Source organism: Dasypus novemcinctus, chromosome 29 (genome assembly GCF_030445035.2).
Source record: "Dasypus novemcinctus isolate mDasNov1 chromosome 29, mDasNov1.1.hap2, whole genome shotgun sequence".
In the NCBI taxonomy this organism is placed as follows: Eukaryota; Metazoa; Chordata; class Mammalia; order Cingulata; family Dasypodidae; genus Dasypus; species Dasypus novemcinctus.
Genome location: NC_080701.1, coordinates 24502396 through 24526223, shown reverse-complemented (window position 1 = coordinate 24526223; position 23828 = coordinate 24502396). Strand labels below are relative to the sequence as shown.

At 39.2% G+C, this 23828-nt stretch overlaps 1 pseudogene; it reads left to right on the top strand.

Moving 5' to 3' along the window:
- Positions 1–18316: 18316 nt before the first annotated feature.
- Positions 18317–18570, top strand: LOC101429854 (small ribosomal subunit protein eS21 pseudogene; annotated as a pseudogene).
- Positions 18571–23828: the final 5258 nt, after the last annotated feature.

The following is a 23828-nucleotide window of genomic DNA, read 5'->3' as shown; positions in this document are numbered from 1 at the left end:
CCCGCCTTTTCTACTGTGCCTAATGTGGACTCAGCAGTGCTGAGCACAAACAATATCCTAGGGGGATGTTCCATGCATATATTTAAAAAAAAAGACATTGTTTGAGAAAGTCAAATACCAGATGCATTTATAAAGCATTCCAATAAGCAGAGGCTAAAGTTCTAGTCTTCCACAAAGAGTTTAAAATGAAAGAAAATCTCAAGGGAAGGAAAAAATTTGGCACCCTGGAAACTCTTCCTTTGAAATTAAAGTGAGAAATTTGTTCATGCCTTGAATCAAAGAATCCTCACTGCCTAGATTTCTGTACCCACTGCTGTAAAACACACAGGGGACAACTGGAAACAATAGCAATGAGAAGATACGATCTTGATCCAGGAGAGCTGAAGCGCTCATCTAAGTAGACTGTGCTAATGACCCTTAATAATACTAAATTATGCAATTAGTAAAATGAAAAGCAAACTCCCTTTATTTGAAGGCCACACATTTTGTTCACCCCCTCCTGATGCCAGACTCTTTTCTTTGCTGAACTCATCTGTCTGCTGCTCTTGAGCCATGAAATTATTTGTCATTTCTCTCTAGTGAACTGTTAATGGAGAGCAGTAAAATTCAATTTAAAAGTGGGTGTTACTACATAATACTATTGTTGATGATGGATTATGGGATATAAAGGAATGTCCACATCATAACTTTTTTAAGGTTATGAACTATCCGGAAGAAATGGCCTCTGTTAGATGCTAATGCAGAGGAAGCCAAACATGTTCTTGAGGAAATGGCTATTTATGAGGCTCCGCCATCATCTCGTGCACAAAACTGGCTGATTGAAACACAAGGGTCTAATTTCAAAACCCTTTCCCCCAAGGAAGAATGCAAAAAAAAAGAGATCCCTTCCCATATGTGATGGTTAAAGCTTCATCGTAGGGACTTCTAGATTTTACCAAGCCGATTTCTCTTCCTTCTAAGCGATAGCAAGATTATGTGTCAGCTTCCTTTCCTGTTATGAGCAATCACGTGACTGGCTTCTGAGCAATGGTATATGATTGGAAGTGATATGCAGCACTTCCAAGCCACACCCATAAAGAGCTCTTAGGTGATTATACTTCATGCTTTTTCCCCAAGCTTGCCTTTTCGGAAGCCACATGTAAAATGTGGCAGAGCCAAAAGATATAAAAAGCCAGTTCCCTGAATGACTAGAGAGAAACTGCCCACTGATCAGTTGTATACTTTGGGGTTTCACTTGAATGACTAGAAATTGCCCACTGATCAGTTATATACTTTCGGGTTTCACATGAGTCATGAATAACCTTCTGTTGTGTTAAGCCACTGAGATTCTGGAATTTATCTGTTATAGCAGTGAATAACATTGCCTTCATTTCTTTAGCATAATCGACAGGCAGTTTTTTTGTAAAAGTGGTAAAAATAAGGACATCTATGCTTGAATCTCTGCTCTGCCAAATTTGGCTATGTAAACCTGAGCAAGTTGCTTCATATCTCTTAGCCTCAGTTCTATCACCTATGAAAAGGAGATGCCAACGCTCACCTCTCACATGACAGTGAGAAGGCAATAAGGTCACTTGTGGAGTGTCGACATAGTGTGGGCACAAAGCAGCTGCTTGCTGCCCTCCTCCTTATGTCAGTTTACGCCCTTCAAGATCCACGTGCAGCCTGAGCTCAAGCAGATTTCCCAAGGATTAGGGACTCAGAGCTTAGAAATCATTATAGGACATTATAGAGTAGAGTTTTCTTAAGTAAGCGAAGCATCCAGAACTCTGTGCCTGCCTTCCCACTTCATTAATGATGCGCTGGAGCTGAGTAGCAGCTGGCTGGCCTGAATGGGCCTGAAACCCCAGCTCCACCAGAATGTCCACCTGCCCCAGCCTCCAAAGTATCCACATCGCCTACTGACATTACCCTGCCCGGCTCCTGGCGGATCTACGTTTGCAACTCCTGGGTCTCTATGATAGAAATTGACCATGTGCCAGCTACCCTTCTAAGCACATTGCCTAGGATGTCAATCTTCACAACTAATTTACAAGAGAGGTACTATTATCATTCCCATTTTATAAAAGGGAAAATAGAGGCATAAGAAGATTAAGTACATTTCATCAAGGTCATGTCATCAGAAGTGGCAGAGATGGAATTCAAACCTAGGTAGTCTAACTTCAGGGTAAACTGCTATGCCATCCCTACCTCTCATATTAACCAGACCATTTTTGGTGCTATAAACATGGGGTGCCTATACAATGCCCATTTCAGCTCAGTCCTGTTGCAGGAGCCCATAGCCTACTTGCAGGAAAAGTTCGATGGAGATTTATTTTTGAAATTAATTCCTGAGGGAAGAGTGCAGAGCCCTCAGTAACTTAGTGGATGGAGTTTAATTACCCATGACTTTGTTCAGCATCAAAAAAGTGCCAAAGGAAATGGAGAGAAGGCAGATTCAGACAGAAGGAAATACCTGCCAGATGCCTCCTTTTTCCAGATTCCTAGGAAGACATAAACCACATTGTAAGAAATATTCAGATTCCTTTATCCTTTGCAAATAAGGAGGTAGCTTGTGAACTAATTTATTTGTGGACCCCTCATTTCTAATTATACCACTAGCTAATACTTCAATTTAAAAAAAGAATCACGTGCCCATGAGGCAGCAGTATTGGAGGTAGTGAACATCCAAAAATCCTGTCAAGCAAATGATGTTAAGAATGTCACTATTTAGCTATTGGAAACCCTGAAGTACCAAAAGACCAGAAGGCTAAACAACTCCTGTAGGCTCACAATTGCCCAGATCTTCCAGCCTTTACCCAATAACTCTGGTACTATCTCTCTAAGATGCCAATAATAATCCCTAAATTATTATGCTGCCCGCGGGATTGTTCTTTCAAAGCTGAAAAACATTTTATATTTGATTTTGAATTTCTTATCAACCCTATGGCATAGGTAAATCCAACTTAGCCAATTTTCCTAATAATAAAACCTGAGTCTGAGAGGAATTACTAACTTGCCCTTGGTCACAAGGGTAAAAAATAATAGGGAAACAACCCCAGGCTTTCTGAGTCCAAGGCCAATGAGTATTCTGCTAGGTGAGCTTGCTATGTACCATACTCTTCCCAGAGCCTTGATTTCTGGAGCTGTGTCAGAAGGTGGAGCACAAAGGATGTTTACCCAAAAGCACCCTGAGGTCAAGAAAAGAAGTCTAGTTTCTAGGTGGGTAGTCTAAAAAGGTATGAGATCAGGAAGCATGGAAATAGGAAGCAGAAAGGAAACATTGTCAAAGGCTCAAGAAGCCAGTAAGCAGATTCCAAATTTGAAAGATTGGAGTAAAAAAAAAAAAAAAATCAAAATTACATAAGCAGCCAGCATAATGCAAGCAGATTTGGAGAAAAGTGAGAAGTGCTAAGTATCAGTTAGGATTGCATCAAGTGCAGTGACAGAAACCCAACCACAGTGACTCATCCAAATGTGGCTTTATTTTTCTTATGTAACAAGTCATCTGGAAGTTGGAAGCTCAGGGCTGGTGCAGAGACCACATCAATGCCTTAAGGCTCCCAGGCTCTTTTTTAGCTTCTGCACCTCCATTCTCCCCATGTGGCTTTCATTTTCATGCCCAGCCTGCCCCATCTGTGGGCATGGTGCCCACTCTCCAAAAAGGAAGAAGGTAAAGGGCCAAAGAAAGAGAGAGGCAAACCAGCTGAGCTTGTCCCTTTTGAACAACCTTTTCCAAGTATCTCCCACCCACTCCCTGCAAGGGCATTGGGGAAGTTGGGGCTTATCTTTGTTTTTTGAGCTCAGCACATTGCTGACTTGAACAGAATTGGGCTCTGTGATTGTATCAGTTTGTATCCTAACAGGAAACAGATGGCACTTTCTAATTAAAATATTGAGACTGTGAATGGATACATCCAGTGCTGTGGCTGTGGTGTAGGGCAATCCCAAGGATCGATACAGTAACATGGGGCTAGTAACAGAGAAGCTGTTACCATCCCTCACTCTAAAGGGAAAGACAAAGGAAGAGAGTAAAAGGAGCAGTGACCTTTGGTCAAAAGACACAGTCAGCCTATGGCAACCCCACTGATATTCACCAAGTCTCCATATGGGCCAAACAAACAGTGTGTAGTCCACACTGGTCAGCATCCTGAGGCAGATGGTAGGATAGAGAAGGATGGAGAAAAGATCTGCAGGGGCAGATGGAGAAAGCTGACATTATTCCTAAGGTAAGGGAGAAATTGGGTGTTACTTATGCTACTAACAGAGTCTATCAAATATAGGGAGGTTCCAGGTAGAGTTGAAGATGCATCTAGAGAATCTTTAATTCTAGATGATATGTACTGAGATCAGTTTGCAAAGAAGCTCTGAAAGATTGCTTAAAATAGCAAAGCCTTTGAGACAGTTTCCTTAACGTTAAGATCACAATGTTAAGAGGATACTACTTGTCTCCACCTGCTCCCTCTCATTTCACTTCCTAAGAGAGATGGCCTGATTCTTCATGGAGTGGACATGGTCATGCGTGGTCAACGAGGAGCACTTGAAAAGGGGGCTGTGAGGTTCAGGTGGATGGCTCATTAACGCAGATTTCCAGGATTCCCACCCTTGAGTTTTAGAGTGCCCAGTTCCTCTGGTTTCCCTGTCAGATACTGGGAATTCCCTGTGTGTGTGTGTGTGTGGGTGGGTGGGTGTGTTTGCCCTGTTTACTTAGAGTAAAAATGTTTCTTTAGTTCTGATTTTTTTTTAAAGATTTATTTTTTTAAATTTCTCTCCCTTCCGCCCCCCCCCCCCCCACCTGTTGTCTGCTCTCTGTGTCCGTTTGCTGTGTGTTCCTCTGTGTCTGCCTGCCTTGTGGTCAGCGGCACCGGGAATCTGTGTCTCTTTTTGTTGCATCATCTTGCTGTGTCAGCTTTCTGTGTGTGCAGTGCCTCTCCTGGGCTGACTGTGCTTTCTTCCACGTGGGGTGGCTGTCCTTGAGGGGTGCACCCCTTGTGCATGGGGCTCCCCTATGTGGGGGACACCCCTGCGTGGCATGGCACTCCTTGTGCACATCAGCACTGTGCATGGGCCAGCTCCACACAGGTCAGGAGACCCTGAGTTTTAACCTTGGACCTCCCATGTGGTAGGCGGACGCTCTATCAGTTGAGCCAAATCCACTTCCCTAGTTCTGATTTTAAGCAGCTAACATTTAGATGTTTCCCTCCTTATGGGATTTGCCAGTCAGAAATGATTGAGAACAAACAGGTCCACTGAGGAGAACAGAATGACTCACCGGGCAGGCAGAGAAAGGGATCCTGCTAAAAATGAGAAAGACATTGCCCTGCATGTGTTGCACTGTGTTATAAAGATTCTAATCCTACTTTTCATAATTCTTCATATTAAAAAAGGATTCATTGCAAGATTCCTGCCATGTTCTCCTTTCGACATGTGCTTAAGCTATGATGGAATTTATGTATATTTGATTAGCCAGCACCTTTTCTTGAACATATGTGATGTAGTTAGTATATAAAGAAAGACAGACACACCATCCAGTCATTTGATTGTTTACTCAGCAAGATTGCTTGAACAGTCAACCAAGGCCCTGATCCGAGTCTTGGTTGCCACTTCCCGAGGGGTGATTGAGCAGGAGAACAAAGCCTAGAGGAGGTAATTTTTAACTAAAGGAACAAAATCCTTTCTATGACCAGAATACTTGAACAGGGCATCTCCTAACCTCCCTCAACCCCTTTTCTCTCACACACTGGGCAGCCTCTGCCGGGAACACAGTTGCACCTGCCCATTCGTTGCTCTTCCCCGACTAAGCTCTTCTCATACTTCAGCTTAAGAACAACTTCCACAGGAAAGTCCTTGTTGACTCCATCGACTAGCATGGCCTCCTGCAATAGACTTCTGAGAAATGAAGTACCTGGCATATGAGGCCCTGACTACCCCATAATTACTTGCTTCATGGGCATTTTCCACACCAGGCTATATGCTCCTTTGCTATCCTATTTATTTCTGTATTCCCTAGTACAAACATAGTCTGGGATATATTATATGTTCAATAAGAATTTGCTTGGATTTATTGTTGCTAAATTGGAATTGCCAAATCGGGCATGGCTTAGGGATCATGGCATGTGTGCATAGAGCGTTGGGTTGTACTGGGGCAATATTTCATTTCCGACTGATCACTGCTCTACTGCTGAGGACAGGTCTATGAGAGACTGAAAAGCAGATCTAGTATCTCTGTCCTAAGCAATGCTAGAGAGACTTGCACAAATGCTTTCAAGGCTACATGTGGAGCGCCGTCATTGTGTAATGAGCGTGAAGCTCTTCTTCCTCTTGCCTGGATTATGAAGGTGGGGTCAGGCAACAAAACTCTCGGTTATTTCTCTATGCCACGAAATAAGAAATGGCTTTAGCGTGTGTCTGTGTGTGTGTGTATTTCTGCACACAGATGATCATGAGGAGGAGGTGTTAGAGAATGGAGCTTGGTCAAATGGTACATTTCATAGCCAGTACATCTCTCTGGCTATGAAAGGGAGGTGTGTCTATGATCCAAGGAAGCCTGCCTGTTAACATGGCTTCACAGTAGCTAGAGCCCAGGGGTTAGCAGACCCATTCCTATATCTTATCCAAGATTGACGGGAATTTCTGACTTTCTCTAAGAAAATCCCAAGAGGATTTTCCAGTTGCATTCTGTATGTGTGATTGTGATATTATACCAATAAACCCTTAGTTTCTTCAGTCCATCTCTAGAGACAGGGAGGCCTGAGTGCTATTTGTACATTGCCTTCATACTCTGTAAAGAAGCCAAAGCTTAATCATATGCTTTGGATTAGCCAACTATGCCGAACATATGTTTATTTCTAATTTGTTCTGTATCTTAAACATGGCACATAGTAAGCAACTGATAGATATTAAATAAATTATGAATGATGTACATTGTCATGACACTTAGAGCCCTTTTCTTTTTGATGTTAGTACTTCAGATCCTTCTATTCTTGATGGTGACCCTTAGAGCAGTCTCATCATTTTACTATAGTCTCTCTTCTACTTTTGCATCACTTTTGCTGATAAGAGTGGGTGATCCCCTTGCTGGGTATACAAATTACCTCAAAAAATATGACAGGATGCAATGATTAAATTACAGCTTATCTTGTCTTAGTTACATCTTAGTGAACTTGATCATTTTCAAGAACATGTGAACAAGCTTTAGATGTGGTCTTGTCTTGCTAAAAACACATTTTCAAAATCATTAGATCGTCTTTTTCCTCATTTCTGAATTGTTGAGGGAGATGTAACTTGGACCTCTTACATGCTAACCATTCTGAAAATGAAGTACCCTTGTACTTTTATGGTGTGCATGTGTGCACACCCAATAAAATGAAGATAGAGTCTTTTCAATGATTTTCACTCATACAGGACCATAGTCACTTGAACATTCTATATGCAGATTTCTACAGCACCTTTAAAGTTGGTTGGAATTCTGAACTATTCATGCAATACTGAAGTTTTAATTATTCACAGCTTACCATATTTTTATACCCTCCTTCTGGTCAGCCACTTCCCACTCAGTCCAGTCTAAACACAGGCTCTACCTCATACTGATCATTCTCTTACTCATTTCCGTCTTTAGGCTTTATGCATGTCACTCCAGGAACACCCATTTTAACATATTGCCCTTCTTTTTTACTTGCCTGTGATGGGAAATTTATTATTTGATTATTAGCCTCTCATTTTTCATTTGATGTGCATACACGTTTTATGTCCTAACTAATAATAAAGGTTTGCATTTATTGGGCTCTTTTCCTGTATTAATTCTTTTAATCCTCTTTATAGTTCTATTATTACAACTCCCATTTTATCTGATAAAGAAATACAGGCAAAGAGAGATTAAGTAACTTTTCTAAAGACATATCCAATTACATTCATTCTTTCAGCAAATAGCTCTCTGTATCAATGGTGTATGAGGTATTAGGTATGAATTATAGGTTATTTCCAGGCAGGGACAGGAGTTTGTATTCTGTAGCTAGAACTATACTGTAACATTGACCATAGTATTCACATTTATAGTAGATGTACGCTCGTTGACTTACATATTTTGGTTTGCAATATCGTGTGTGATATACAATTTCTAATTTGCCATAAGAAGTTTTATAGTAAAAACTTTAGTGTTAGGCTAATGTGCAATCCTAAGAAGTAGCATCCTCTCTTACATATGTTCTTTCCCATTAAATTAGATTGGAAGGCTTTACAGACTAGCTCTTCTAGCAGAAGAAGTCTGCCTCTTAAGAATGTTACTCCTTGAAAAATATGATTTGGGCTTATCAATCCACTTTTAACCTCAACTGTCCACATCCTGCTGTTTTGTTTTGTAATTGTATATTGGCTTTAATACAGACAATGTCAAGGTGCCTCTGTCCAGCTGCCTTCCTCTGGGAAACCTTTCTCTAGGGTCTGACCCAACTGATCAAGGACTATTGCAGCCCTTGGTTTACTTATATCTGAAGAATTTGTTTCTGTTAAGATTTTTTTGTGGAAGAAAAGGATAATAAAAGATGTATTTTTTTTCTACATAGAGTTTACATAAAGCTCTCCGTTGTTAAGAAATGTAACTTTGCTAATATTTCTGCCCATTAGGGAAAAAAATGGGCAAAATCCCAATTCTAGAATATATTGCAAAGAAAATAAAGCCGAACCTTGTTTTAATATACACTAACATTCCCAAACCAAACTCATTACATAGGTTTATGCTGAAATTTTTGCCAAAGGATTTATGGAACTGGGTGAAGTCTTGTTATTTAAAAACCTCTCATTTTACAGTTAATTAGATAAAGGTTTTTATAGGCTGTGACTTGTCCAAAATTATGATCATATAGCTACTAATGACAGAGTAGATAATAGAATATAGGTTCATAATTCTCATTCCTGAATGATTTTTCTCAGCACTCTGATAATCTTAATTGGCTTTCGGGTAGCCAACCCAACTCTGGTATGTTTAAAATACATTTCGATTTGGGAAATTCTGATGCAAACTAAGTTATTTGAAACACATGTGAGGCAAAATGAAGTATGCCTCTAACACGAACAACATATATTATCATATAGCCTGAGGATGAGTTCATTACAGAAATGGCACCTGGTTGGAAGCTGTGGAAAGAGAAACGAAAGAAAAGCAAAGGGCCAGAATTGAAATACTCCATAAAATTAAGCAAATGACCCCTGATTACATCTGATTTGTCACTGTTTTTTACTTGCTCCTGTCTTCACCTTGCCCCAACTTTTAGAGACAACTCCAAGATCACTTCATCTCTTTGGAAACCCCAGAAGCCCTGTTGTCTTACCCAAAAATTGTGTGGTCTTACTTACATGAAATAATTAGAATAAGCAAACTCATAGAGTTAGAATCTAGAATATAGGTTATCAGGGGCTGTGTTGGGGGCAGGGAATGGGAAGTTAATGCTTAATTTATACAGAATTTGTTTTTGGGTTGACTGTAAAGTTTTAGATATGTATAGTGGTGATGCTAACACAACACTCCAAGTGTCATTAATAGCACCGAAAAAATATGGTAATGTGGTTAAAAGGGGAAATTTTAGATCATATATATGCTATTATAATAAAAATTGAAAGATAAATCACAGTACTGAACAGCACAGTGAACCCTACTGTAAATGATAGGCTATAGTTATTACTACAATTATAAAATGTTCTTTCATGAACTGTAACAAATATACGATACAATTGCAAGGTGTTAATAATGCGGCAGTGTATGGGAAAAATACGCACTATTGTAAAGTTTGTAGTATAGTTGAAAGCATAATTGTAATTTCCTTTCATCAGTTTAACAAAGGTACCACATTAATGCAAAGGGTTAATAATAGGAGGGTATATGATATGGGAACACTGTAATTTTTATATGATTTTTCTGTAAACCTACAACTTTCCTAATGTGATGCTATTTCATTTGACTTATTATGGAGGTGGGCGAACTTCACATTTTTATTTACCATATTTTTAATATAAGTATTTAAGTTCATTTAAAATTGCTTTCCCTCTGACTCTGCATTGATTATGGTATTTTAATAAAACAAGGGCTATGATTTCTCTGAACATTATTTTCAGAAAGATAGTTTCCACGGTTGGGAAGGCAATGTTTTATTTCTCAAAGAATAAATTGATTACATCAATTTTTCTTTTGCCCCATATGAAAGGCCTTTGTAATAACTTAATGCCAACCCACTTCAGAGGTATCTGGTTTCTCATCCATCTAACCCATATGCAGTTGACTTCAGAACATGCACAAATTCCTTGTTCAATCAGCTTGGTTCCTATGGCAAGGCTGTCATCCTTCCATTTATATGCCATGAATATTAATCAGTCATGATCAAATGAGATATTCAAGGTTGCTTTTCCAGGAAGGACTGAAAATAAATGACAAGTGTAGTGAGGTGTTATGGACTCTTATTGCAATCTGTCCAATAGAATAAGGAAGAAAGACAAGTTCAGATTTCATTGTGTTCACTTTGAGGTACCAGTGAAATTTCTAGATGTAGGTGTTTACAAGGCATTTTATACAGAGATATGTAATTGTGTGTGCATATACAAATATACACACATGTGCATACATATATATATAGACACATATATATGTACTTATATGTCAAGAGTCAAGAGATGGGCTGTGTATTGGCAGAATTCTAAGCTGGTCCCCAAGTATACCACCTCCTGGTGTGCATGCCCTGCATAATCCTTTTCCCTTAACTGAGAGTGGGACTTACGAATATAACCTTATTTCATTTCTATGATTAAGTGACTGATCAATTCATTCCAAGTTAAACAAAAGGGAGATTATCTTTTATCCTGAGTGAGCCCTTGAAGGAGGCACAGGGCCCTTGCTGGCCTTGAGGAAGTGAGCTGCTATTTTGTGGGAGAACCTGTGGTAGGACCATAGGATACGGACCTGAAGGAGGCCTGCAATTGATGAGTGGCCTGCAGCCTACTGCTAGCGAGAAATCAAGGACTTCCCCCACTCAGCTCCAGGCCCCTGAACTCAGCCAACAACTGTGGGAACCTGGAAGAGGACTCCGAGTTTCCAGTGAGAGCGTAGCTTCAGCCAACAGCATGATTTCAGCTTGGTGAGAAAGTGAGCAGAGCTCCCAGCTAATCCAAGCCCAGACTCCTGAGCCCTACACATTTGCATTATTACACAGCAATAGAAATGTAGCTTTTGGGGTCATCAGCATGTAGATGATAATTGAAGCTATGGGTGTGTAAGAGATTAAACATTGAGAGCGAGGGTACACAGAGATGCGGAGAGGGCTTACGATAAATTCCTAGTGAAAAATTATGTTTAAGTGATGGAAAGAGAAAGAGAAGCTGTGAAGGTATGGTCAGGAAAAGAGAAGTGAACTCAGACAATTATGATGGGATAAACCATTCTCTTCCTCTCTGGTCTTTACTACTTATCTCATAAGAAGACAGGAACTTCTACACACTCATTGCTCAGTTTGGTGATACTGGTAAAAGTAAGCAAGCTTTACTCAGTCTTTCTAAACTTTGTTTCTCTTTTGGGATTGCTGTGGCCACAAACTAAGTGTACTCTTCTCTCCTTTCTGCCTTCCCTATGCAGCAAACTGCAAATGTTGGGGAAAATGAAGTAGGGAGGTCTGCAATTTTAGACTGTTAATAATGTTAATAGTGAAGATGGAGGTGGTTATGATTTCATGTTGTTGGACCACAGTTTTGGACTTTGGAGAGAGTAGTGGGAAGTCTCATTATATCTATAAGTATAACCTTCAATATAGTTTTACCGGCAATAAAGTAAATCTTTGTCCAGATTTGATTCCTCTTATATTTCTCAATTTGTTCAGGACCCAGTGGGGAAAAGTGCTATTGGCATTGCAAAAATAACCAACATCATTCGACTCTAAGGGGAGAGAGAAGGGTACGAGGAGGAAGGCATGGGATCAAAACCTGCAGAGAGGTCAACCGTAATCTTCAGTAAATGGTGGCACTTTAGCCAGGAGCAGAGGTAGACCCATTGCACAGATTTCCTCATCTAATCACTGCGACAGTACTCTGATGAAGGATTTGTTATGTTCACATTACATAAGCAGTACATGAGGTTTAAAGATGTTAAGCAACTGCAGAAGGTCAAACAGTTGATAAATTGATGAGACAGAATTCAAATCCCAGAGCACCTGACACAAAATCCATGTTCTGAATTTGATAATGAAAGAGGTCTATTAAGAAATACAAGTGAGGTTATTGGCCTAGAATAAGGTGGGGAGAAGAACAGATGGAGATGATCATCCTGTAGAGATGACTGTGAGTAAGGGACCAGTATCCACCCAGAGAAGACAAAGGAGGAAATGATCCAATAACTAACTTGTTTAAACAGACAACCTATAAGTACCCTTCTCTAGAGAAACAACGTTTGGAAGAGAAAATTTGTACTCATTACTGCACTGCTTTTGCTATAATTTTCCTTGCATTTTTCATTGTAAACAGGTTTTGTTGTTGATGCTTTGTCGTTGTTTTCTTAGTTGGCTGATTGGTTTTTGTGCTTGATTTTCTGTTTTAAAAGAGAAGCCAGTTTTTTTCTTTTCTTCAGGAGTGCTAATTTTAATAAAAATTAATCTCATTCAGTCTTATATCATCAACTTTATTGACAGGAGACATTGATTGAGTTCTATTGTATGGGCCATGACTTTAATACAATCCAATATAATTCAATGATTTCATGAATCTTGTCCTTGAATGCATTACAGAAGCTTCTGATTAATACTGCAAATTCTTTGCATTTTCCCACATTTCCCCTTCATCAAGTGTCAGATTTTTCACCCAAGTAATCAAATGTGAATCTTGTAATGTGTCTATGATGGTGTTGAATTCTGTAGGATATTTTTTTAAAAAGCATAATTCTTTTGGTTATTTTTTGGGTCTGTATGCATAAACATTTGAACATATTCATACTTCACAAAGGCATGCCCCAGGTGTACCCCTCCCCACACATCCCCCATTACCGACACTCCACACCTGTGATCCTCCCCTGCCACCATAGCAACACTTCTGCTATCCAAAACCTCCCCAAAAACAAAGCCAAAAAAAAAAAAAGAATAATAAAAAAGTAATAAAAACAAATAAAATACAAAAATAAAATGTAAAAATATAAAAAATTAAAAAAAAATTCCATTGTGTCCTTCTTCATTATAAGATACATTAGCTTTTATGTATATTGACAGTTTCTTCTGTATGTTCCCCCAGTGTCTAATTTTTTTTTTTCACTTTATTTTCAAAGTCCTTTAGGCTACAGAAAAGTCACATAGAAAATATAGGGGATTCCCCTATACCCTATCCCCTCTCCTTCTCACATTTTCCCCTACTGATAACATCTTACATGTGTATGGTACATTTGTTACAATTGATGAACAAATATTGAAGCATTGCTACTAACCATGGTCAATGATTTACATTATGGATTACATTTGCACTGTATACTTTTATAGATTTTGACAAAAGTTATAATGACCTGTATCCATCAATGCCAGATCATGCAGAGAAATTCCAATGCCCTAAAAATGCCCTATATTCCATCTCTTCTCTTCTGCCCTCCTCCTCCCCTTAGAATCTATGGTAACCACTGAGTTTCAACTTTTCAAGAATAAGGTTCATAGTTATGTGCATTAATATTGAGAGCTTGACATATTGGTCTGTTTTTTGTTTTTATTTATTACTGCCTACATCCTCAACAGATTCTTGCTCCTCTAATTGAGAAGATAGCAGTACTCCCCAGGATGAGAGTATAATATTTTCTTTTTTATTGTGTGGGTCTCCACACATTGAGATAACACACTATGACAAGATCAATTCCAATCCTGGGAGTCCTGCTACGTTCTCTAATAGAGCAACAAGAATCCCTAGAGTACATGGGCAGTGCCTATCAAAGGACAAACCACTGTACCAGGACCTTTATAATGATGTTTGTATATATGAACCACATTTGTGTGAAATTGAAACTTTGTGTTTTATATTGCCTAAGAGTTACCTCTTGAAAGTCTCCTTGTAGTTCAAATGTGGTCTCTCTAAGCCAAACTCAGCATATAAACTCACTACCTTCCCCCTGGTGTGGGACATGACTTCTGAGGTTGAGCCACCCTGGCACAGAGGGATTATTACCAAGAACCAGCTAGTGATACATTTGGAAAAAGACCTTGACCAAAAGAGGGAAATAGTAAATACAAATGAGTTTGTAAGAGTAAGAGATTTCAAAGTAAGTCAGGATGTCATTCCAGAAATTATGCTTATGCACATATCAGGAGGTTCTCATTGAATGCCACAGTAAACTGTGCCCCAAGAGGGGTGTTCCTGAGGGTTCTGGAAACATCTAGGCACTATAGGCAAGGGAGACAATCTCAAGAATATGGCACCCTGTCAGTGGGCCTTACTTTGGAATTTATGCTCCCAAATGTAACAGCGTTAGACTCATTTATAATTTCCCTACACATAGCTCTTCTGCTCCTTTTATTTGAACCTATAATTAGCACTATACCCTTTAAATATGTATGCACCAGAGACTTAAATCATCTGGCTGTTCATATGCCAGTTGAACCCTGAATCTCATCAGAGTTGCTGCCAACACCCATTCTCCAGTTCATTGGATTTGCCAATTAACAATTAACAAAACGATGGTGATGGACAATGCCCATACCAAAATCAGAGATTATCTACAACTGCAAGCAAGACTGTTTTATCCTTCTGCCTCCTCTCAGTTAGAAACAGAGTGGTCATCACCATCCTAAAATCCTCAAGATTGAGGAATGGGGCAGTTTGATATTATTTATTAATTCCAAAAAGAGATATTGATTATGGTGTAAACTTGTCTGTTTCTCTGGTCAGGATACCCTTTGATTGATTTAAATTCAAAGCCTTTACATTTACTTGATTAAATCAAGACTAGGGCTTTGATTTGACCACATCATTAGGACCTGCAGGGTCGAGTCCTCACCCTCCTTGGTGGACCCATAAAACAGACTCTTACACAGAAGTAGATAGACATGAAAAGAAACACAAGAGAAGAACACAGAGGAAAAGAGGCAACTCCATAGACATAGCAGAGGCTGTGGGAAAAGAGATAAGCCATTTGCCTGATAGTTTGCAGCTGAAGAGACTAGAGCCCTGAGTAGCTGAGCAGCTGGAAAGAAAGGAGCCCTTCAGCCTACAGCTGAGATCAGAAGCTGGGCTCATGGAACCTTAAGAGAAAAGTGTGGGAAGCAGCTATGGCTCAAGCAATTGAGCTCCTGTTTACCACATGAAGGACCTAGGTTCGATCTCTTGGACCTCCTAGTGAAAAATGTAAAAAGGTGTCCCAGGCCTGCACAGTGCAGAGAGGCACAGGCCTCCATGCAGCGAAACAATATACCAAAAAGATGATGATGCCACCAGATAGGAAAAAAAAAAAAGAGGAAAGAGGAAGGCTGAACCCTCTCAGATATCAGCAGCCATCTTATTTCAGCACTTGGCAACAGATATTTGGTGAGGAAGTACCCCTTGATAGTACCTTGAGTTGGTTTCTTTAGGGCCTTTTAACTGTAAACTTTTACCCAAATAAATAGCCATTATTTCTGTTACTTTGCATCAGCATCCCTTTGGCTGAAAAATACAAGGAATGAACAAGCATAAGGTGGGAATGCATCTATGAACTAAGTGAACTTATTATTCTAACAATGGAAGAACTTGTAACATTGATATAAAGGTAGTGGCTAACAAGTTTCTGAGGAGAATGAGGGAGAAGAATAGGCATAGCACGGGGCATTTTGGGGACATTGGAATTTTTCTGAATTACATTGCAATGATGGATACAGGCCATTATACATTTTGTCAAAACCTATAAAAATGTGCAGTGCAAAGTGTAAACAATAATGTAAACACTGACCATTGTTAGTAGAAATTCTCCAGTGTTTTCCTCAATTGTAACAACTGTGCTACACTAAAGATATTAATGGGGAAAAGTGTGGGGGGGAGTGGAGAGGGTGGGGTATATGGGAAACCCCCTATATTTTCCATGTAACATTTATGTAATCTAAGCCTTCCTTAAAAATAATAAAGTAAAACAAAGCATAGTTCCTAACTTAAGGAGTTTGTATTGAAACGGTGCTCCAAAATGTATTCAGCAAATGCAATGAATGTGCCACGATGATGGAAAAAAAAAAAAAAAAAAGGATTCTGGGTAGTTTAATGCATTCGTGGACCCCAGAAAATTATGTCCTTAAATTAAGACAATCCTGTGGGTGTGAACCTTTTGTAGGTGGGACCCTTTGATTAGACAACTTCAGGTAAAGGTCTTTGATCAGATTACTTCGGTAAGGTGTGACACAGGGTGGGTTTTAATTCTTTTACTGGAGTCCTTTATAAACAGAGTGATTATGGAGAGACACACAGAAAAGACCTAGGATCTCTGAAAGGCACACACAGAAACTGAGAAAGAAAACCATAATAGCCAAAACTGAAAGTAACCGAGCCTGGAGGAGAAAGCAGAGACCGGCAGGTGCCGCCATTGTGCCCTGCCCTGTGACAGGAGTCCAGGATCGCTGGCTGCCATGGCTTTCAGGTGAGAGCTTTGTCTGATGCCTTGATGTGGACATTTTTCTCAGCCTCAGAACTGTAAACTTATAGTTAATAAATCTCCATTGTAAAACGCCAACCCATTGCTGGTATATTGCTTTGGCAGCCGTTATCTAACTAAAACAGATGCCAACGTAAAGAAACCCACAGTAAACAACTGTCCACTTTCTTCCCCATCTCTATTAAACCTGTTTTCTATTTCATTTATTTCTGCTCCCATGTTTTAACATTTCTCTTCATTCTACTTTATTTGAGTTCATTTTGTTTTTTTTCAAACATCTTAAATTGGACACTTATTTTTTATTTGTCCATCTTTTATATTTCTCAATAAAAACATTTTAAACTATAACTTTCCATTTGAATACTGCTTTTAAAATATATGATATATGGTACTATTTTTCAGCTTGATTTTCTATTTGATTCACAGCTTATGCATAAGTTTATTTATGAACATATGGAGCCTTAATTACTTTTATGTTCTTTTTTCCTAAGTTCTTTATATTGGTAAAAAGAATATTGGCTATATTATATCAATTTTTTAAAATGTTGAGATTTAATTAATGGTGTAACACAACCCTGTACAATAGAACTATAATACGAGCTACATATTAATTAGAAAAGTAAAGTAAATTTAAATTAAGTTTAATAATATATTTTATTTAACTGAATATATCCAAAATATTATCATTTGTAGCAAGCAAATAGTATGAAAATTATTTATGCACTATATTACATTTTTTCCCTAAGTTTTCAAAATCCAGTGTATATTTTATGCTTACAGCATTTCTCAATTCTGACTAAGCACATTTGAAGTGCTCAATAGCCACATATGGCTAGTGGCTACCATATTGGACAGCAGAGATCTAACAAGTGATAAATTATTGTAAGTATGTCAGGCAAATAAACCTTTCTCATTGTGTTGTTTGAATCTTGTGGAACTCTAATACTTTTGATCTTCCTGGTTTATAAATTACTGATGGAGATGTGTTAAAAAATAGTCCTCTGTGATGGCAGACTAGTCAATTTCTCCTTGTAGTTCTATCACTTGGAGGATAGATTACCCTATAAGGTACCAATATGTTTAAAATTTTTATGACTTCTTGGTGAATTGAACAACCACACCTTGTCTTTAGCTCTATGTCAAACAGGTTTTGCCTTAAAATCTACATATTATCCTTTACTTTTTTTGGTCTGGGAAATATAATTTCCACGCTTTTACTTTTAAACTTCCTGTACTTATACTTTAGATGTGTTACTTGTAACCAGGCTATAGCAATATGCTTTTATCCATTCAGAAAATCATTGTTTAGTAGCTGGCAAGTTTAGCAATGTATTACCAATATATTTATATTTCTTTCTTTCTTTATTTTTGTGTTCTGTATTTGTTCTGCTTTCTCTGATTCTTTACTTTTCTCCTTTTTTCTTCTGTTTGTTTTCTTCATTATATATATTTTTCTCCAATAGATTGAAAGTTTTCTACTCCATCTCCATTTCTTTAATTGCTACTGTAGATATTTTAACATCAGTATATAACTCTCCACAATCTAAAAAATTTTCAATGTCTTTACCCTTATCACAAACAATGCAAGGAATTTAAACTTACTAACTTAAATCACTCTTTCCCTCCCTTTAAGTTACTACTATCCAATATTTATTTTATCTGTTAAAAATAATCCTACATTTAAATATGATTGTTCGCTTTCTCGCGTGCTCATCGTGGTGACACCTCGTCATGCAGAGCGACGCCGGGGAGTTCGTGGACCTCTACGTGCTGCTGCAGAAGTGCTCTGCCAGCAACCGCATTATCGGCACCAAGGACAACGCGTCCATCAGACGAGTGTGGCCAAGGCGGACAAGGTCACAGGCAGGCTCAAGGGCCAGTTTAAAGCCTATGCCATTTATGGGGCCATTCATAGGATGGGTGAATCAGACGACTCCATTCTCCAACTGGCCAAAGCTGATGGCATTGTACCAAAGAGCTTCTGACAAGAGCCATGGATGTGGAATATTTGTCATAAATAAAGAGTACCCCTCCCAAATATGATTATTAATATATTATATACATGAAAGTTTGTATGTATTTTCCCAGTTTTAAATATCTTTATTTATCTTGCTTAGGGTTGTTTACAATTCCTCAGCCTGAGAAGTCATGTCTCTCCCAGTTCCTGAAAATTAACAATAATTATATACCTTAATAGTCCTCAACTCAATTCTTTCTACAATTCTCTGTAGATTTCTGACTAGATATATTTTAAATCCTTTCACTCTATCCCACCTCTCAACTTTTCTTTCATTTTTAAAAAATATCTGTTTTCTGTATTGCATTTTGGGTAATTTCTTCAAAACTATATTTAGCTCACTAATCTTCTCTCCAACTGTGTTTATGCCACTCACTGTTTCTAACAGCAGTGACTATATTTTTCAACTCTAAAAATTTTCTTTAGTTCTTTTTCAGATCTCTCTGGTCAATTTTAATGATCTCTTCCTTTCTTAAATTCTCTCTCTCTCTATTTTATATTATTTATCAGATCATTCCAACGTGTATAATTTCTGCTTTGATTCTGTTTATTTTTCTCTGAAGACTCTTCCTTAAGGTGGCTTCTTTTCGTGTGTGTGCATGTGTGTTTGTATGTGTTTTAGTGCGATTTCAATTTCCCTGGAGCTTTAACCTATTGGTGTTTTTCAGATCTTAGGTTTAGGGTTTTTCTTATAGAGAAGATTTCAGTTTGCTTCTGCCAGGTGTTAAGGAACATTACTTTCTTGGAAAGACTTCAAAGTTAATTCAGTACCCGGGAATTTTCAGACTACCTTAGTTAGGTATTCCAGACCCAAACCTCTGTGAAGGTTTACTTGTGGTTAAGAATTCTCAGGGCCTTACAGGAGTTTTATTATTTATTTATGTTTTTGTCTCACCTGGAGGCAAGGTTAAGATAAGAAATTTTATTTACCATCTTCTTCTGGGGGTAGGATTTGTTTCTAGTTTACCCCTTGTGTTGCCTTTTGTAAGATTTCATTTTATGTGGAGGTCTTTGGGCCATCTTCATCTTCTATATCATCATTAAAAGTAAAATTCTAAATCACAAATCACAGGCATATGGTCCTTGGGTAGACACTAGCTTCATTGTTCATTATGCTCCTGGATTTGTGTTTTCTCAACATTTTTAGCCTCTGAGCATATGTCTTACTTTCTTGCCAGGTCAGCTATACATTGCATTTTGATTTAAAATGTTTTAGGTAACATTTTCAGGTGTTTTTTCACCAGGAGTTTTTTCCAGGATATCTAATCTAAAATGGCAATCATTTACAATAGATTTTTCAAAGAAAAGAGTGACTCCTATCCCCCAAAAGGAGGCCTACATTACCTGAAGCCGAAATACCAGAATTGCCTTGGTATTAATATAATATAGATATGGGGACCCAAAGGCTTAGAGAGATTGGAATGTTAAAGTTGATTTATCACATGACACCTGCTCACCCACCTCAGGAACGTACAGAGGACATACCTTGCACCAAGCGTGAAAAATAAATTTGTGTGAGCACATCCATCATCCCTGAAGAGTGCTGTTGTCACTCTTCGTCAGATATTACTGCAGAAATTGCTGCCACTGAGCTTGGATTCTAAAACACAATGGAGATGATTAGATCCCGCATTGGCTGGAGCCAAATAGTGGCACTTAAACTCCAAAGACAAGGTGGGCATGGTTTGCAAAATGGTCAACAGAGTCAAAGCAGTAATCAGAATAATCGACTTGCAGAGACCTATGGGTTTCACTAGCTGACCACGAGGTACCGAGAAGAGAAATAGATGGGTGGTCTATTAAATTCTTACTTGACCTATGTAAGCAGAAAAATTCTAGTTTACATGAAGGAAGGTCTAACTTGAATCACAAGAACAGAGAGATTGCAACCCCTCAATCAGCTCCCAAGCCAGAACAATTTAGAGACTCAGAAATACTTGAATGAAAGGAAGGCTGGGTACCAAAAGGGAAGGACACTGCTACTTGACAAAAATTCATGCTATTACTCTTCCTCCTAGCCTTTTCCAAGGGGACCTACAGCCTTTCACCAGGACGACTATATTGGGGGAAAGGAAATGATCAGACATTTCAGAGATTTTTAGACACGGGGTTCTGAACTGACGATAATTCCATGAGACATGGAACGTCCCTGTGGCCCACCAGTAGGAGTAGGGGCTTATGGAGGTCAAGTGAGTCATGCAGTGTTAGATTAGATCCATATCATGATGGATCAAGTGGGCCCCCAAACTCATACTGTGGTTATTTCCCCTGTTCCAGAAGACATGATTGGAATAGGCTGGCAGAATCCCCACATTGGTTCCCTGACTTGTGGAGTAAGGGCTCTGATGGCAGGAAAGGTCAAGTGGAAGTCACTAGAACTGCCCCTACCTAAGAAAACAGTAAACCCAAAACAATACCTCATTCCTGGAGGGATTACAGAGATTACTGCCAACATCAAGGACTTGAAATATGCAAAGGTGGTGCTTCCCACCACATCCTCATTCAACTCTCCTATTTGGTCTGTACAGAAAAGAGACAGGTCTTGAAAGATGACAGTGAATTATCATAAAATAAACCAGGGGGTGACTCCGCTTGCAGTTGCTGTTTCAAATGGGGTATAATTACTTGAGCAAAGCAACATATTCCCTGGTAGCTGGTATGCAACTATTACTCTAGCTAATGCTTTTTTTCTCAGTGCCTGTTTATAAAAGCCATGAGAAACAGTTTGCTTTCAGCTTGCAAAGCCAGCAATACAACTTCACTGCCCCACCTCAGGTATATATCGATTCTCCAGTCTTATGTCATAAAGTAGTCTATAGTGACCTTGCTTGCCTTTCTGTTCCATAAGACGTCACACTGGTCCTTTACTTTGACAACATTATGCATATTGGACCAAGTGAGCAAGAAGTAGCAACTACTCTAGACCTATTGGTAATGCGTTTACATGCCAGATGGTAGGAGATAAATTCAACAAAATTTCAGGGACTTTCCATCTCAATGAAATTTTCTCAGTATCCAGTGGTTGGGGGCTGTTAAGATACCCTTCTAAAGAGGAGGATAATTGTTATATCAGTCCACTCTTATAGCGAAAAAAGGGGGACATTGCTTAGTTGGCCTTTTCGGACTTAGGAGGCAGCATATACATCATTTAGGTGTGCTACAATAGCCCATTTGTTGAGTGACCCAATAAGCTGTTAGTTTTGCATAGGGACAGGCAGAGGAAGAGTCTCTTCCATAGGTCAAGTATGCCGTGCAAGCTGCTCTGCCCCTTGGGCCATATGATTCAGCAGACCTAATGGGGTTGAAAGCTTCAGAGGTAAATAGAGATGCTGTTTGGAGACTTTGGGTAGGAGAATCACAGAGAAAACCCTTAGGATTTTTTAGCAAAGTCCTGCCATCCTCTGCAGATAACTATCCCCCTTTAAAAAACAGTTTTTGGCCTGCTGCTGGGCGTTAGTAGAGACTGAACACTTAACCATGTACCACCAAGTTAACATGAGACCTGAGTTGTCCATTGTGAAATGAGTTTTGTCTGACAGACCAAATCATAAATTTGGTCATCCTCAGTAACACTCAGTCATCAAACAGAAGTGAAAATACAAGCCAGAGCTCCAGCAGCACCTGAATTCTCAATAAGTTACACGAAGAAGTGGCCCAAATGCCGTGGTCCCCACTCTTGCCACGTTACCTTCTCATTCTCAACCAACAGTTTCATCTTCCTGAGAAGTTCTCTGTGATCAGTTGATGGAGGAAGGGGAAACTTTGACCTGGTTTACAGCCAATTCTGTATGCCTTACAGGTTCTGCCAAAAAGTGGGCAGCTGCAGCACTGAAGCCCCTTTCCAAGACATCCCTGAAGGACAACGTTGAAGGGAAATTCTCCCAGTGGCAGAATGTCAAGAAATACACCTGGTAGTTTATTTTGCTTGGAAAGAAAAATGGCCAGAGGTGCATTTGTATACATTTATGGGCTGTGGCCAAGTGTTTGGCTAAGTGATCAGGGACTTAGAAGGAACATGACTGGAAAATTGGTGACAAAGAGATCTGAGGGAGAGGTGTGTGAATAGACTTTTCTCAATGGGTGAAATTCATGAAGATATGTGTGCCTAATGTGCATACTCCCCAAAGGGTGGCTTCAGCAGAGGAAGATTTTAATAATTAAGTGGATAGGATGACCCAGTCTGTGGATAGCAGTCAGCCTCCTTCCTCAGCCATTCCTATCATTACCCATTGGGCTTGTGATTAAAGTGGTCATTGTCGTAGGTTTGGAGGTTATGCATAGGCTCAGCATCATGGCCTTCCACTCTGCAAGGCTGACCTGGAAACATTCACTGCTCAGTGCCCATCTGCTCGCAGCAGAAACCCACACTCAGTCCCCAATATGGTACCATTCTCCAAGGTGATCAACATGCTACTATGGGCAAAGTGATTATATTAGATCACTACCCATGACAGAATGAGTAGCATTGGTTTTTATTGGAATAGAAATTTATTTTGGATATGGATTTGCCTTCCATGCATGTAATGCTTCTACCAAAACCACCATCTATGGGCACATAGAATGCCTTATCTACTGTCATTATAATCCACAATAAAGGAACACACTTCACAGCAAATGAAGTGCTGATATGATCACTGGTTTTACCATATTTCCCATCATCCTGAAGTAGTTGGATTGATAGAATGATGCAATGGCCTTTTTAAGATGCAATACTTTACAGGGCTGGGGCGATATTCTCCAGGAGGCTCTATATGCTCTAAATCAGCATCTACTCTATGTTGTGGTTTCTCCCATAACCAGGATTCATGGGTCCAGAAATCAAGGGGTGGAAATGAGATTGGCACCACTCTCTATTACCCCTAGTGATCCAATAGAAACATTTTTGCTTACTGTTCCTGCAACATTTTCATATGCTGGTCTACAGGTCTTGGCTCCAAAAGGAGGCTTATTTCCACCTGGAGACACAATAGTGATTCTATTGAACTGGAAGATAAGACTGCCACTAAGTTACTTTCAAGTCCTCATGCCTCTGAATCAATAGACAAAGAAGGGGGTTACTGGGGTGATTTACCCTGATCATGAAGGGGAACTATGACTGCTACTACACAATGAAGGTAAGGAAGACTTCTCTGGAATACAGGAAACCCCTTAGGACATCTCTTATTACTACCATGCCTTGTGTTTAAAATCACTGGAAAAATGCAACAACCCAATCCAGGAAGGAAG